We start from the raw sequence: 18,006 nt of genomic DNA, 5'->3' as shown, positions 1-18,006 counted from the left end.
GAGGAATACTCTCTGACCCAACCACGAAACTTGATGTTTGGATCTACCTGCGGAAAGGACTGAGAGAAGATCTGTAAATTTCAGGAAAAGAATGATGACTCCTCGTGGTTTCGTTGAAGCAGAAGAACGTGGACCAAGCAGATGTGCTCGCTGGATGGAGAGAGATGTAGTGGGAGGCATGTCCAGCAGTTTTGGAAGAAAAGAGGTGAAAAAAGGTACAGGATCATTACCTTCCAGGGATTCTGGCAAATCGTAAATACGAAGATTATTCCTCCTATTTCTATTTTCCAAATCTTCAGTATGTTGCTGGAGGGCCAGGACCGATTTTTCCAAAGAAGACATGCGTTGAGAGTTAGTTTGTATCTCCGAAACTTGTTGTTCCACAGATGTGATTCTAGTATCCATAGTTGACCATTTTTCCTTCAGGAACATTTCATTGTTGGTTTCCTCAACAAACGGCTGCAAAGCACGAATCTCTTCCAAGATTAGTTCCATAGAAATAGGAGAGGACGATTTGTCTGGTGATGGAGGATCATGTTTCAATCTTTTGGTTGAAGAAAGACGGGGAGAAGATTTGGATGACATGGACTGCACTGAGGAAGAACGATTGGGTGTAGTTCCAGCCATTTGAGTCACAGTAGAAGAATTATGGGAAGCTGAAGAAGAGGTCGGAACCTGAGCACTCTTAGAAGAGACGAAAAGGAATTTTAGTTTACGCAATTTTCCCATAGAAAGAAATACATATAAAACCAGTACATTAAGCCGTAGCAAATGACATTCAGCAACAAGCAAGTAGTCTACAGGAAACCAACATGGTAGAGCACCAAACACTGGAGAACAAAGCAGAAGCGTTAAAAATATCTTCGGTTATGCGTAGGTGTTGAGGACAAAAATCAATTGTTACAAGCGCCACAAGTGAGGCATCCTCCAAAATGAAGCACTGAAAAGAATAAACAGTACTTTGAGAAGAAACATGCTTAGGCAAAATGACGGGTATAAAAAGGTCATGGATGATGCCAGTAAAATGATCAGGCTTTATATAGCAGATAAAGGCCAGCAGTTTATGTATTGAAATTCAAGCTCCAAGTCGTGTAGAATCAGGAATGCATAGGAAATAGCATTGGTCTACAAACAATAAGAATGCAAGCCATTCATCTATGAACTGTAGACATGCACAAACAAGGTAAAACTCCAAAGTAGTAAAGCAGCAAGTAGATGATGAAGATATCCCCAAATAGGTAGCGAGTGGTGTCAGTAAAAATAAAAGAAAATGAAAGTCACCTTAGCTACCGGGGAGGAATCTTGGCAGCACGAAGCATTTTGCTAGTGTTTACAACTCCGTGAGGAGAAATGCACGTAAAACGAGACAAAATGGTGGGCGCCACAAGAGCTCCGATGCAGTGTTTCTGTCAAACAGTGAAGCGTTGGGCAGCGGGAGGAAGCAAACCGCTTACCCGATGGCGCTCATCATCCGACATGTTTATACATCAGCTGCCTTCGAAGGAACGCCGTTGAAGTGCCGCAAATGTGTTGTAAAGAGGTCCTGTGCGGCGGAGTATCGTCCCTAAGCCTCCATCTTGCGCGGCGCCGTAGCCACGCCCCCCTCAGTTAGTGTTCTGATTATTAACCTTCACAGCGGGTCACCTCACGGAGGTTCAGTAGTTGCTGTATTGGGATTTGCAGGGAATATGGCAGTTGAGGTCCTTTGCCACCCATATAATGGTGCCAGCAAAAGTGTGCCACTTTCATTTGATGCGACTCCCAATATAAGTGAGCCCCATGGTTTGACAACCATGTATAAATCTGGGACTCCCTAAGAATTTTACTAATGGTCACCCTCTCTGGACAAGCAGCCGTGCCCAACCACTGCATTGGCTGTTACAGCTGTGCCGCTGCATAATATAGCTGTTAGTCATGGCATCTTTCGACGTGTTCCCCCTGCCTTTTTGCTTTCTGACCTCCTGGTTGTGATGGTATGCTAGACTTTGTTTTTGCTAGTTTTGTGTCTCTGTGCACTTTTCCACTGCTATTCAGTGCTAAAGGGCAAGTGCTCACTGTAAATTGTATTGGGATTGGTTTTCCATGATTGGGATATTTCATTTACTAGTAAGTCCCTAGTACAGTGCACTGTGTGTGCCCAGGGCCTGTAAATCAAACGCTACTCGTGGGCTTGCAGCACTGGTTGTACCATCCACTCAAGTAGCCTTTCAAAGGTGTCTCAGACCTGCCACCGCAGAGTCTGTGCACAGTTTTTACTGCCATGTCGACCTTGCAAGTGCACCCACTTGCCAGGCCCTAACCTTCCCTTTTCTTACATGTCAATCAATCAATCAATCAATCAGGAGTTTGTTAAAGCGCGACTACTCACCCGTAAGGGTCTCAAGGCGCTAGGGGTGGGGGGGGGGTTGGGGGGGGTGCAGGTTCCATTCCATCAAGGAGGGGGTCTGTCGAAGAGCCAGGTTTTGAGGTTTCTTGCGAAGATGGGGAGCGATGTTGTCTGTCTGAGGTGGAGCGGAAGGGCGTTCCATGCTTTGGCCGCGAGGAAGGAGAAGGAGCGGCCTCCCGATCTGGTCTTTCTGGTGCGGGGGACCACAGCGTAGGAAAGCTGGGCTGATCGTAGGGTCCTTTGGGGTGCGTGGAATTTGAGTCGACTGTTCAGGTATGCTGGTCCGGTGCCGTGGAGGGCCTTGTGTGCGTGGGTGAGCATCTTAAAGGTGATTCTCGCCTCGACGGGGAGCCAGTGGAGTGTGCGCAGGTGCTGGGAGATGTGGCAGTGTTTTGGCAGATTGAGGACCAGTCTTGCGGCGGCGTTCTGGATGTTCTGTAGCTTGCGGATGAGGTTTTTGTTTATTCCGGCGTAGAGTGCGTTGCCGTAGTCGAGTCTGCTGGTGACCAGGGCGTGAGTGACTGTCTTTCGGTGTTCGAGGGGGATCCATTTGAAGGTCTTACGAAGGAGGCGGAGGGTGTGGAAGCAGGAAGATGAGACAGAGTTGATCTGGCGGTCCATTTTGAGCTCGGAGTCCAGGATGATTCCCAGGTTGCGTGCGTGGTCTGTGGGGGTTGGCGGGTTTCCGAGGGCGGTGGGCCACCAGGTGTCACTCCAGGCGTCGGGGTTTGGGCCCATGATGAGTACTTCTGTTTTGTTGGTGTTTAGTTGTAGGCAGCTGTTTTTCATCCATTTGGCGACGGCTTCCATGCCTTCTCGAAAGTTGCGTCTGGCGGTGTTGGGCTCGTTGGATAGGGAGAGGATGAGCTGGGTGTCGTCTGCATATGACACGATGTTGAGTCCGTAGGTTCTGACGATGGGGGCAAGTGGAGCCATGTAGACGTTGAAGAGCGTCGGGCTGAGGGAGGAGCCCTGGGGGACTCCGCAGGTGATAGGTGTGGGGTCCGAGAGGAAAGGGGGGAGTCTGACACGCTGCGTCCTGCTGGAGAGGAAGGAGCAGATCCAGTCGAGGGCCTTGTCCTGGATTCCTGCATCGTAGAGTCTGCGTATTAGGGTGCGGTGGGAGACTGTGTCGAACGCCGCTGATAGGTCGAGGAGGATGAGGGCTACTGTTTCTCCTTTGTCCAGTAAGGTGCGGATGTCGTCTGTTGCGGCGAGGAGGGCGGTTTCCGTACTGTGGTTTTTTCTGAAGCCGGATTGGGAGGAGTCGAGGATGTTGTGTTCTTCAATGAATGTGGCGAGTTGGCTGTTGATGGCTTTCTCGATGACTTTCGCTGGGAACGGGAGCAGGGAGATGGGTCTGTAGTTTTTGAGGTCGGTGGGGTCCGCTGAGGGTTTCTTTAGGAGGGGGTTGACCTCGGCGTGTTTCCAGTCGTCGGGGAATGAGGCGGTCGCCAGGGAGCAGTTGATGGTTTGGCGGAGCATGGGTGCGATGGTGTTGGCGGCTCTGTTGAAGATGTGGTGGGGGCAGGGGTCCGTGGGGGCCCCTGAGTGGATTGACTTCATTGTCTTCAGTGTGTCTTCGGTGGTGAGGGCTGTCCAGTCATCAATCACTGGTTTCCGGGTGTCGGGGGTGGTTGGTGAGGGTTCAGTGTGTTGGTTGTCTTTGTCAAAGTTGTCGTAGATGCTCTTGATTTTGTGGTGGAAAAAGATGCTGAGTTTGTCGCAGAGGTCTTGTGAGGGAGGGATGTCGGTAGACTCGCTGGTGGGTTGGGCGAACTCCTTGATGATGCTGAAGAGTTCCTTGCTGTTGTGTGCGTGGGTGGAGATTCTGTCTTCAATCGCTTTTTTCCTCGTTTCTCTGATGAGTTGATGGTGGGCGTTGGTGGCGGCTCTGAAGTTGTTGTGGGCTTCTGTGGATTTGGTGTTTCTCCAGGCCTTTTCGAGGCGGCGGCATGTGCGCCTGGACTCTCGAAGTTCGGTGGTAAACCATCTGGCTTTCTTGGCATGGGTATTGTTGTTTTTCTTGAGGGGGCTATGGTGTTGTCCGAGATCCATCTATGCAGGGTTCGGGCTGCGGTGTTGGGGTCGTCGTTTTCCGCGATGGTTGGGGTGGAGTTGTTGAGTGAGGAGGTGAGCTGGTCATCGGTGATTTTGGTCCAGTTTCTTTGTGGAAGCAGGTGCTGGTGTCTGTGGATGGTGGGTGTTCTGAAGGTGAAGTGGACGCAACGATGGTCGGTCCATGGGAGTTCGGTGGTGTGGCTGAAGGTGATGGAGTTTCCTGTAGTGAAGAGGGGGTCGAGGGTGTGTCCTGCTGAGTGCGTGGGCTCGGTCACGATCTGGCGGAGTCCAATGTTGTGGAGGTTGTCCAGGAGGGATGTGGTGTTGGGGTCCAGTTGATTGTCGAGGTGGAAGTTGAGGTCTCCCAGCAGGGTGTAGTTGGTGGATGCGATGTCCTGCGGGGAGATAATGTCCGTAATGGAGTTGGCGAAGGGTCCGCGGGGTCCAGGGGGTCGGTAGATGAGGGTTCCTCGGAGGGCGGCGGTGGGGCTAGCCAGTATCTTGAAGTGAAGGTGTTCCATCAGTTCTGTGGACTCGTCAGGGAGTGTGCTCAGGCGGAGGCTGGATTTGTGGACGATGGCGATTCCTCCTCCTGGGTGGATGGGGCGGTCCTTCCTGGAGATCTTGTATCCTTGGAGGATGGCGATGGCGATGTCCGGTCCTGAGGTGGTGTTGGTCCAGGTTTCGGTGAAGAATGCTACGTCTGGGGTTGTGCTGTCGAGGAGGTCCCAGATTTCTGTGGCGTGTTTGTGGAGGGATCGGACGTTGAGGAGGATGCATTGTAGGGTCTTCGGTTCGGTTGTGTTCTTGTGGGCGGGTTGTGCTGGATCCGTGTTCTTGGCGATGCTGCAGGTGTGCCGGCAGCGGTGACAGCTGAAGGGTCCATGGGTGTCGGCTGGTGATGCTAGCTTGCAGTTGTTGTTGCAGCCTGGGTTGAGTGCGTGGAGTGCTGCTGGGTCGTAGCGTTGGCGGGGCGGAGGTCCAGGGTTCCTGGTGCTGGTCGCGGACGGGCGCAGACGTGCTTGCCTTTGACGCGCCTTCGGTGCACCAGCGGCGCGCCCGCGGCCGCACAGCGGCAGCGCAGTGGCCGCCATTAAGTAGGGGTCGGGAAGGGCTGGACAGCTGGGAGGCGGGAGCGGGGAGGGGAGCTGGATTGGGCCTGTCGTGCTGGGGGGGAGGGGCCGCGGGGGCAGCAGCGGCGGGGAAAGGTAAAGGGAGGAAAGAAGGGATAAAGAAAAAAGGGAAAATAAGCAGAAATAAGGCACAAAAGAGCAGAGATGCAGAAAAGAGCAGAAAGGAGAAAGATAGAAAGGGTAAAAAAACGAGTGAAAACGTGTGAAGGAGCAGAGGGAGAGAAAGGGAAAATGGGCAAAAATAAGGCACAGAAGAGCAGAGGTGCAGGAAGGTGAAAGATAGAAAGGGAAAAAAACGAGTGAAAACGAGTGAAGGAGCAGAGGGAGAGAAAGGGAAATGGGCAGAAATAAGGCGCAAAAGAGCAGAGGTGCAGAAAGGTGAAAGATAGAAAGGGGAGAAAAAGGAGCGAAGGAGCAGAAAGAAAGAAAGGAGACAGAGGTCCACTGGACCACCAGGGATGAGGCGCAGGGAAACCTGCGGGTGGAGGAGGGCCTCGATCACCAACACTCAAGAGTGCAGGGGCAGGGGCACCTCACTTAATGGTGGAGCTGCGAGGGTGGGAGAGCAATTTCACTGACAATGAGTCAGTGGTCTTGCTCGCCTGTCCCCGCAGTGGCCGCCATTAAGTAGGGGCCGGGGAGGGCTGGACAGCTGGGAGGCGGGAGCGGGGAGGGGAGCTGGATTGGGCCGGTCGTGCTGGGGGGGGGAAGGGCCACGGGGGCAGCAGCGGCGGGGAAAGGTAAAGGGAGGAAAGAAGGGATAGAGAAAAAAGGGAAAATAAGCAGAAATAAGGCACAAAAGAGCAGAGATGCAGAAAAGAGCAGAAAGGAGAAAGATAGAAAGGGTAAAAAAACGAGTGAAAACGTGTGAAGGAGCAGAGGGAGAGAAAGGGAAAATGGGCAAAAATAAGGCACAGAAGAGCAGAGGTGCAGGAAGGTGAAAGATAGAAAGGGAAAAAACGAGTGAAAACGAGTGAAGGAGCAGAGGGAGAGAAAGGGAAATGGGCAGAAATAAGGCGCAAAAGAGCAGAGGTGCAGAAAGGTGAAAGATAGAAAGGGGAGAAAAAGGAGCGAAGGAGCAGAAAGAAAGAAAGGAGACAGAGGTCCACTGGACCACCAGGGATGAGGCGCAGGGAAACCTGCGGGTGGAGGAGGGCCTCGATCACCAACACTCAAGAGTGCAGGGGCAGGGGCACCTCACTTAATGGTGGAGCTGCGAGGGTGGGAGAGCAATTTCACTGACAATGAGTAAGGACCCCTCAGGTAGGCCCAAGGCACCCCCATGGGCAGGGTGCAGTGTATGTGAAAGGTAAGACATGTACTGGTGCGTTTTACATGTCCTGATAGTGGAATACTTTGTATTTTGTTTTTTCACTGTTGAAAGGCTGTCTCTCCCATAGGCTATCATGGGAGCTACACTGTACCATTTTACAAGCACAATATTCCTTTGGGGGCAAGATAGAGAAATGGTGTTTAGGCTTCCTAAACTTAGAATTTTAAAATACATCTTTCAGAAGAGATGATTTTATATTCTGTGTTTGAAAATGGCAATATCTGATAGGGACTTGTAGTTGCAGATTCCTTATCTTTGAATTTCCCAGGTGTCAGGCTGGATCCGGAAGCTTTTACTGAGCAGCATCCTGTGCATGCGCCGTAGGTTGGCTCCATTTGACTCTGCGTGACGTTGGCGTTGTTCGCGACGGTTATGATGTTGCGGTACCTATATAGGCACCACCCAGGTGCGCGGACATCAGTTATTTTCTTTCCGCACCAGTTAAGTGCTGATCCGGCAAGAGCTACCCATTTGGCTTTTTCTTGACATTTGGTCAACTTCCAGATATTTTCCATTGTGCGTGAGGATGTCTTAGAGGAAGACAGGATTTAAGCCTTGTGGGGCCTGTCCCCGATGGTGTCGGTCATCGATCCCCACCTTGTCTGCCTGTGGTGTCTTGAGAGCGACCACAGCCCAAAGTCGTGTTCAGACTGTCGGGCCATGGCTCCAAAGACATTACGGGATCGGGCTTTGAAACTCCTTGCGGCCCGACAGCTGACACCGTCAAGCGAGTCTCGGCAGAGGTCACGGACCCAATCGAGGAAGAGGAAGTTGTGTGAACGCTCTCGGAGCCTAAAGTCCTCTTTGTCCGACTCGAGGTCGTCGGAACACTCAGGGAAGAGGCACAAGAAGAAGGCAAATTTCAAGCAGACTTCATCTTCACCTCCACTGTCGTCCATTGATAAAGCAGGAGCATTGACGGCACGATTTTACGAAGCTGGAGTCAAGATCAACTTCACACCTCCCTCCTTTTCCAGGAGCCGGATCAACCACCGCTCCGATCAAAGAGTTCTATGAGGCAGTGCGCCCCATATTTGAGCAGGCCGAACCCCTCTGGTGAGGCTTCAGGCCCCGCGGAGTCTGAAGTGGCTTTGTCGGATTCCACACCGTCTGCTCCGGCCACAGGGGCGATGGGGCCTCAGAGATCCGATCTCGGATCTGGGTCGACGCCAGTCGTGCCACTGCTACCTCCCCCAGCGTTGGATTTGAATTTCTCAGTGTTTTTAGTGCTAAAAATAGTGTGTGCTCTACACTCAAATAGCAGTGGACCCTAGTTTATCAGGATCAAGTAAATGATAGACATACACTAAATAGTACGTATGTCCTTTGTCCAGCCGGACAGGAATTTATTAGTTTCAGTGTTTAGCAATAGTTCATATAATCAACATTTATACACAAGTGGGCACAACCGGTGACCCACAGGAGACAAGACAAAACAAGAGGAGGAAGTTTATGTAAGGGCGCACAAGGCGGTCTGTACTAGTATTCAGTTTTACAGACTTGGTTTTGTTTTAACACACCATTGTAAGTGACATTATGTGACATTTTTAAGTACATATGGTGCTCTTAGGTCGACGACGTTTCGATGCCACTTCTGAAATGCAGGCATCATCATCAGGACAAAATTATATATCATGTTTGTCTTGAGAACATTTATAAAATCAGCCTATATGACATTTACATATAAACATTAGAGGGAGAAATGGGGAGAAGAAGGGGAAAAAAACATATGCAAATTGCGTTAAAATGCTAGGCATAAAATGATTGCAGGTTTTTTGAAACACGCCCGAAAACAACCGACTCAGGCAATACTCCAAATGAACCAAGCCCTACCTCTACAGCAGAGTTAGAAAAAGCCAAGAAAAAAAAAAGTAATACTCATATTGATGATAAAACTCTTGACAGATTACCTTAAAGCCAACATAATTCCCATTGGCCTCCAAGTACGTAACATCCCGGGTGTCTTCACGGATAACCCCAAATATCTGAACGGGTTCAGTTATATTAGTACCACATGCTCCCGGCACTGGATTGTGCTCCGGATTGATATTGCCACAGAGGAATTGCAAAAACTTACTAGTGAAATCAGTGACCTTGAAAAACAAATAAAAGATCAAAACACCAGTACTGAGGCAAAAAAGCTTTTGGACCAAATTCAGAAAACAATTGAGGACTTTCATAATTTGAAATAAATAAGAAAACCATTAAAGTCAGAAAAGACATAAAAAGTTTCACCCAAGAGAGAGCCTATCCATACCTTAACAAAGACTATTATACCAATCGCTCATATAGAGGCCCCCAAAACCAGAGACCGTGGGGAAGGTTTAATAGAAGACAAAACTTTGTAGGATTCTCAGACAGCTCAGCCGAATCCTCAGGAAGCTCTGTCCAAAGTGAGAGCCCAGGTCCTTCTAATAGGAGTTTTTTATCACGGGGCCGAGGGCAAATAGAACCCCCTGGGACAGGAAAAGGGAAACAACCGCAGAGATGGCCGAACCCATCAAACCCCCCAGGCGAACGATTCACCCGTCGCCAACACTACAGTTGGTGAGAGACATTGATACCCCGCCCAACAATGCAATAAACATGGAGGAAAACAACACCCTCCTCCCCATTTTCAATCTTACCAAGCACATGCTATCCAGCACTGAAATTTCACTGCTAAATAAAGGACTTTCATTTGTTCCCACTGTACGCACCAATTATTTGGACGTCCAGACAGAACTTTTGAGGTTCTTAAGGAAGGTAAGGTTGCATAGTTTCTTCATTTTGAATCCCTTTCCAGAGAAACATGCCAATACACCATTTAAACCACCATCTAAATTTTCCCCTACGGGCGGCATGGTCCCCCCAGAAATTCTGACTTTCGAGAAATTAATTCTCAATAACTTAGCCATCTTAGAGAACAAAAAATCCTTTATCCCCTACAATATTACCATCCAGGAGAAAAATGCCCAGTCTACTCTGAAAAACAATCAGACACTGGTCATCAAACCGGCTGACAAAGGCGGGGGTATTGTGATCCAAGAAATTGACCAATATAAGAATGAAATCTTACGACAACTCGGTAATCATGAGCATTACTGCAAGTTGCCGCGCAACCCTACTGATGAAATACAGAAGCTTATACTGGAAGTCACTAATGACGGCCTAGAGTCAGGGTTCATATCTAAAAAGGAATTCGAGTTCCTTAACAATAAGGCTCCAAGAACCCCGGTTATATACTGCCTACCCAAGGTCCACATATACTCAGAACACCGCCCAGGGCCCCCAATAGACTCAGCGTGTGGCTCCGTTTTGGAGCCGCTAGGACATTATATCGATTACTTCATCAAGCCATTTGTCCCCGATACCGTATGCTACATAAAGGATACGATGGCAATGAACAACCTCATTGAAGAACACCCTTTTGATCCCACATCCAGCACCATGTGTACGCTGGATGTGGAATCTCTTTATACCAACATACCCCAGTTTGAGTCCCTACGTGTGATTGAGAAGATCCTTGATACACATCCTCGTCCTCACAACGTTCCATCCAATTTCATCCTCCAGCTGCTCGAGATATGCCTAACCAAAAATGTCTTTCTCTTTGAAGGACAATTTTACGGCCAAGTCCGCGGAACCTCAATGGGGGCTATTTTTGCCCCTAATCTGGCTATCTTGTATATGGATAACCTGGAAACCTCCAACATTCTAGATGCATCAAACCCAAACCTCCAACATTCTAGATGCATCAAACCCAAACCTCCAACATTCTAGATGCATCAAACCCTTTCCACAGTGGCATAGCCCTGTGGAAAAGGTACATTGACGATATCTTCATGCTGTGGACGGACTCAGAGGATTTACTCAACCAATTTCTGCACTGGTTGAATAATAACAGTGGAGGGCTCAAGTACACTTTAGCTACTAGCAAGGAATCAATACCTTTTCTTGGCATAGAAATAAAGCACACTGAAGGACGTCTAACAACAAGTCTTCATCGCAAGCCCACAGAGCGTAACACCCTTTTGAATTACAGTAGCCACCATCCCCGGGCCCTTAGAGACTCCTTACCCTACTCACAGTTTCTGCGTATCCGAAGAAACTACTACTTCAAACAAGATTATTTCGTAGAGGCAAAAACTCTCAGTGCTAAACTTAGACAAAGGGGTTACCCACGCAAATTGGTACGTCGCTCGTTAAAGAGGGCATGGTACTGTCCTAGAGAGATCTTACTAGAACCCAAAACCAAGAAAAAGCAGGATAGAATCACCTGTGTGACCACATTTTCCCCTGCATCTAATGCCATAAAGAAAAGCATTCTGAAGCACTGGCCAGTACTGAATGCCAGTGTTCTTAACTTGGAACGCCCAATGTTTGCCTTCAAAAGGGCAAAAAATATAAAAAACCATTTAGTATGTGCTTCACTACCACAACCTGTTGCGAGAACTACCCTTAATGATTTGTGGAACTTACCATCCCTCATTGGCCATGCTAGATGTGGCAATTGCATCTCATGTGAATCAACTATTGAAGGCAAGACGTTCTCTTTTGGCACAATTAATTATGAAAGACACTACTTCACCAATTGCAATTCCACAAATGTAGTTTATTCAATTTTCTGTCCATGTATGTTGATATATATAGGACAGACAAGCCAGAAGATAAAACTCCGGATGGGACAACACCGAAGTAGGATTCGTTGTCAAACAGCCAATGCGCCCCTTGTCGAACACTTTCTGGATAAAGGTCACACCGAGAATGATTTCACATGGACTGTAATTACACAGATTAAAGCCCCCCCTCGGGGAGCAGACATTTCTCAAATCTTGAACAAAGAGGAACTGCATTGGATCCTGAGAACGGACAGCATACGTAAAGGCCTTAACCGAGTTGAGGACTGGACCTCACTGTTATAAAAAAAACTTTCCAAAATGATCATTCCTTACCTCTAGACTAAGATGTAACTAATTCTTACTATTATAACTATTTTGTTGTTTATGTATATATATATATATATATATATATATGTCACTCTAAGCACTGTTATTTGTCACTAATCACTATTTTCGGGCTCCTTATCTCCACTCCAATATGGCCGCCCCTTTACCATCCATATCAGGACCCTCCTCTTCGCTCTCAGTCCTTCTTCCATTCCCACGATTGCCGGTTTTTCATAAAACGCTACTCCGCCTGCACACAGGCAGCGATCACCGCCAGAACCCCATCCGTCCTGCCATCGAGCAAGATTCCATTGAGTAAGTACTGCTATATTGTGGCTCTCAGACGCCGTGCTTTCTGATATTGCTGCTAGTCCCCTCGTGCTCATTATCTCTTGCTCCCTTTCCATTTTATCCCACAGAATTCCTTGTCTGGAGTCCAATGCTGCCGCGCTCACAGCCCCTTAAAAAGCGCCTCGATAAGTAAGTACCGCCAGGCTTCCTCGTGTTCCCTTGCCACTGCCTATGCTCTCCATGACACCCACTATTCCCATCTCTTCCCCCACAGCAGTCCGCATAGTACCCCGCCGCGCCGCCCATCTCCAGGACAGGCCGGTTAAGTGAGTATCCATTTTAAATACAAATGCACACAGCGCAGTCTTCCTTCTAATAGTAATCCTTGTAACGTAACCTTCTCTCGTCCACCCTAACAGAATTGCTCTACTCTTTACAGCGAGTAGAACAGAGACTGCTTTACTCCATCTTCATCTCCATTCCGGAGAACGCGTGATATACACGCAGGTATACCCCTGACCCCTACCGATCTTCTTTCAACTTGGTACTGCACTTAGAACTTCGATTCACTGCGCCGAAAAGTTGTTTAAATTGTCTTTATGAATCAATAAATCCACGGGTTGTTATCACTGCGCCGCACTATATGTATATTTTTAAATCTTCATCTAGTACCAACTCTAAACACATTGGCTATCGATCTGACAAGCATGCCTTTCGATTCACAACTCTTAAAGGCTCCACTTAGCAATTATTTCTTGCACCAATCATAGCTGAGTCACCCCAGATTTTTTCCATCCGCCTGAATGCTACACAGAGTGGTTGTTTTCGGCGTGTTTCAAAAAACCTGCAATCATTTTATGCCTAGCATTTTAACGCAATTTGCATATGTTTTTTCCCCTTCTTCTCCCCATTTCTCCCTTTAATGTTTATATGTAAATTTATTTATTATTTATTTTTACCATTTATTAAGCGCGCTGTTACCGGGCGGTGTCCTGGCGCTGAAACGATATGCTTTCTCCATAAGACATGTTCATCCCTATAAGTCAAAGAGCCATGTTTTGATGTTTTTCCTAAATGTCATCAGGTCAGTACTTTGTTTTAGGGGGAGGGGCATTTTATTCCAGATAGCAGATGCTCCGGAAATAAAACTGCGTCCTCCCCATCGAGCTTTCCTAATGCGATCAGTCTTAACAAGCCATTTGTTGGCTGATCTTAGTTGTCGACCTGGTTTGTACAACTGAAAGTGTTGTTGAAGGAAGGACGGACCTAGTCCATTCACTGCCTTGAACACCATACATAGTGCTTTGAACATCATACGTTTCCGTATTGGGAGCCAATGCAATTTTCTCAGTTCCTGAGTGACCGATGCAAATTTGGGTAGACCAGTGATTAATCGGGCAGCAGCATTTTGCAGCATCTGCATTTTGTTCGAAATCCCTTGCTGTGCTTGCAGAAACAGACTATTACAATAGTCAAGGCGTGACAGCACAAGTGCTGTCACCACTGTTTTCCTGCTACTGATAGAAAGAAAAGGGAGAATTTTCCTGATAGTTTTTATTATCCAATGAAAGGACATTAACTTGTGATTTAAAAGATAGTTGTTTATCGATGAGCACCCCCAGGTTTTTTACTGTCGTGGCTGGAATGGGTGGTTCTCCCATTTCTTGGGGCCACCAGTTGGGGGTCCAAAGATTAGCCTCATTGCCAAAAAGAAGAACCTCTGTTTTCGAGGAATTCAATTTGAGGCAATTCATAGCCATCCATGAACTTACTGCAGTCATGCAGTCTTGGAATCTTGCCGCTGTTCCTTCTTCTCGCCCCGGGAGCAGAGATACCACAATTTGTGTATCATCTGCGTAAGATGTCAATTCAAAGCCAAATGAGAGAATCACCGGGGCGAGGGAAGTGACATATATATTAAATAGGGTGGGACTCAGGGAGGAGCCCTGAGGAACCCCTCCTGGGAGTATGAAAGGGGTAGATTCAAAATCTCCCAGGGCCACCACTTGAACCCTGTCAGATAGGAAAGATTTCAGCATGCTCAACGCTGCTCCTCGAATTCCGCAGCCCTCAAGACGGTCCACCAAGATGTTATGGTGGACCGTGTCGAAGGCCGCGGACAGGTCAAGGAGCACCAGGACTGCCCGTCCTCCCGCGTCCATCACCTTCCTGATTTCTTCCGTGGACTTAATGAGGGCAGTCTAGGTGCTGTGGCCTTCCCTAAATCCGTGTTGAGCTAAGTCCAAACATCGAGAGGATCGGAGGAATTCACAGAGCTGGGCATTCATGACCTTCTCAATGAGTTTGGCCGGTAGTGGGAGTCTAGCTATAGGCCGGTAGCTATTGGGATCTGAAATGTCTAGAGTTGATTTTTTAAGCAAAGGCGCAATAGAGACTTGTTTCCAGCATAATGGATATTCTCCACCTTTAAACATTGCATTAAATACTTCAGTTAGCATAAAAGATATGGGAGTGGCTGCCAGTTGAGCCACTGAGGCTGGGCAGGGATCATGAGGTGAGCCCGATTTGGTTCTTAATAACAGCTTTTTTATTTCTTCCACTTTTACTGGCCTAAACTCCCAAGAGTTCCGAATTTTGTGGGTTCGTCTGTGTGGTCTTATGTGTTCCTTCGAGGAGAGTCAACCCCACTTGATGTTCCAGGGCTGCAAAAATCTGCTCCACCTTTCCCAAGAAAAATTTGGCGAGATTCTCGCAGAGCTCCAGACTTGGGGGAATATCGACTGATTTCGGAGTAGTCAGATTGGTCACAGTCTCAAAGAGTTCTCTAGAGGAGTTCTTTGCCCCCTCGATTTTTGCAGAAAAATATACGCTTTTTGCTTTTTTAATCATTTCTTTATATGTCTTTTGGCTGGCTTTAAGTTTCATTTTATCTGCCTGTAAATACTCTGTACGCCATTGGCGCTCTAGTTTTTTACAAGACACCTTATAATCTCGTAGCTCCTGGGTAAACCAGGGAGCAGATGGTACTGTGCGCGTGGGGCGACAGAGTTTAGGCTGGGCTAGAGAGGTACATGCGTGATTAATCCAATTTGTGTACCTTTCAGCGGCTTCATTTACATCTGTGGGTAGCGTAAAAGTGGAGGCTAAAAGACAGTCCTCCAGTGCTTTACCATCCAATTCCTTCCATGGCCTGTATAGCTTGGCAGGCTTTCTGTCCTTTCTCGCTCTAATTAGCTCGGGCGGTTGAATTTTAAAAAGGACTACTGAATGATCTGACCAGGCCAAGGGCTCCGAGTGGCTGAAGTGAAGGTCTGGATTATTTGTAAAGATACCGTCTAAAGTATGTCCCTTAACATGTGTGGCCCCACTTACCACCTGAATCAATCCTGCCGCAAGCATTGCATCAACTAAAGTTGACGTATCAGGGTCTAAGTTTCCCTCTAAGTGAAAATTAAAATCGCCTAGCACAGTGAAGGACTTAGCACAGAAGGCTTCTTCCAGATAGGTGCCCACCTCGTCGAGAAATTGGGCTTTGGGGCCGGGTGGTCTGTATAAGAGGCAGCCTTGGAAGGTGCAGTGATTGGAAATAGAAAGCTTAAATCCCAGTGCCTCAGTCGACTGAGAGGTCACTATCTGAAATGTGCCCTGGATCGAGGCATGATAAATGATAGCAATCCCTCCCCCCCTTTGACCAATTCTGTCCAGAACACGGCTGCAGTAGCCTGTTGGTGTGGCAATAACCAGGTCCGGTCCTGAGGCCGCATCCGTCCAAGTCTCGGTAATAAATACAATTTTAGCCTTTTTCTCTAGGCTCAGATCTGCGCATTCAGTACTGTGTTTAACCAGGGATCTGGCATTGATAAGAAGGCAGTTAATTGTATTTTCTTCTCTATCCTTTTTCACATAGTGGGGGCTAGTTAGGCCCTTAATTGGTGTCCACAAAATATCAGGTAAGCGAGAGCGACATGCTAAACAAACCTTGGGCATGGCAGGCATCTCGTTGCCAGGAATTGTGCATCTGCAATCAACTCCCATCACTCCCTTAAGGCTCAGAAGTTGGTTGCGGCTGTATACCCTCCTGGAATGATGATTTGGATCAAAATGACCAGGGGTCCTGGCGCTAAGCGCTGAGCTGTCGCTGACGGGCGCAGACGGGCTTGCCTTAGGCGCGCCGTCGGCGCGCCCGCTGTGCCCGCCCGCTGCGCGGACGGGAGGAAGTCATCTTTTTATCCAGAGTGGAGGAGGGCGTGAAGCGTCCAACTACTGGACCGCTACCCTATTCCTCCCCCAAGATGGCATCCCCCCTCGTAGCCTACCGGCGTCAGCCCTGAATCGGCTGAACCGGTCAAGGAATGGCTATGAGGGGCCTCGGAGCGACGTGATTCTCGCGCCGAGGGAGCAGCGATGCAGACAAGTAAAAATGCACAATTTAAAATATTTAAAAGTTTTAAAACAAATTCTGGCAATAAATTCGGTAAATGCCCGTGGGCGATAGGGAAAGCTTAGAGAGCCCCCGGCTTCCGCCTCAGGGGTGAAACAATCGAGTCCGAGTGCAGGTAAGAAAACGCTCCTTAAGTAAACTGGGCGGGCGGGAAGCGTCCAACTACTGGACCACTACCCTATTCCTCCCCCAAGATGGCGTCCCCCCTTGTAGCCTACCGGCGTCAGCCCTGAATCGGCTGAACCGGTCAAGGAATGGCTATGAGGGCCCTCGGAGCGACGTGATTCTCGCGCCGAGGGAGCAGCGATGCAGACAAGTAAAAATGCACAATTTAAAATATTTATAAGTTTTAAAACAAATTCTGGCAATAAATTCGGTAAATGCCCGTGGGCGATAGGGAAAGCTTAGAGAGCCCCCGGCTTCCGCCTCAGGGGTGAAACAATCGAGTCTGAGTGCAGGTAAGAAAACGCTCCTTAAGTAAACTGGGCGGGCGGGAAGCGTCCAACTACTGGACCGCTACCCTATTCCTCCCCCAAGATGGCGTCCCCCCTCGTAGCCTACCGGCGTCAGCCCTGAATCGGCTGAACCGGTCAAGGAATGGCTATGAGGGGCCTCGGAGCGACGTGATTCTCGCGCCGAGGGAGCAGCGACGCAGACAAGTAAAAATGCACAATTTAAAATATTTATAAGTTTTAAAACAAATTCTGGCAATAAATTCGGTAAATGCCCGTGGGCGATAGGGAAAGCTTAGAGAGCCCCCGGCTTCCGCCTCAGGGGTGAAACAATCGAGTCTGCCATATAGGCTGAGTTTATAAATGTTCTCAAGACAAACATGATATATAATTTTGTCCTGATGATGATGCCTGCATTTCAGTAGTGGCATCGAAACGTCGTCGACCTAAGAGCACCATATGTACTTAAAAATGTCACATAATGTCACTTACAATGGTGTGTTAAAACAAAACCAAGTCTGTAAAACTGAATACTAGTACAGACCGCCTTGTGCGCCCTTACATAAACTTCCTCCTCTTGTTTTGTCTTGTCTCCTGTGGGTCACTGGTTGTGCCCACTTGTGTATAAATTTTGATTATATGAACTAATGCTAAACACTGAAACTAATAAATTCCTGTCCGGCTGGACAAAGGACATACGTACTATTTAGTGTATGTCTATCATTTACTTGATCCTGATGAACTAGGGTCCACTGTTTCTTGAAATAAACTACCGCCCAAGGACCTTAGTATAATTCCTTTTGGGTTTCCCTTGTTTTTTATAACACTACACTCAAATAGGGCATGGAGAGGAAAAATATTCAGGTCGGTTTACAGTTTGCTTGTTCTAAAAATTTACAACAAATATGCTTATTGCACATATAATGTTTGCATCTCATATTTCCACAGCTTGTCAGAGGTAAGACGTCTTTCCATACTTATTTTGTCGTCAGTTTCTGGCACTGAACTTGGTTTTACACT

At 48.0% G+C, this 18,006-nt stretch overlaps 1 protein-coding gene across 2 annotated transcripts in view; it reads left to right on the top strand.

Annotated features, from left to right (window-relative positions):
• Positions 1-18,006, top strand: part of HYDIN (HYDIN axonemal central pair apparatus protein) — a 3,619,565-nt gene that overhangs the window by 1,375,040 nt on the left and 2,226,519 nt on the right. The window lies entirely within an intron of this gene.

The sequence above is a fragment of the Lissotriton helveticus genome, chromosome 12 (assembly GCF_964261635.1).
Source record: "Lissotriton helveticus chromosome 12, aLisHel1.1, whole genome shotgun sequence".
Classification (NCBI taxonomy): domain Eukaryota; kingdom Metazoa; phylum Chordata; class Amphibia; order Caudata; family Salamandridae; genus Lissotriton; species Lissotriton helveticus.
This window is presented reverse-complemented; position numbering and strand designations above follow the sequence as displayed.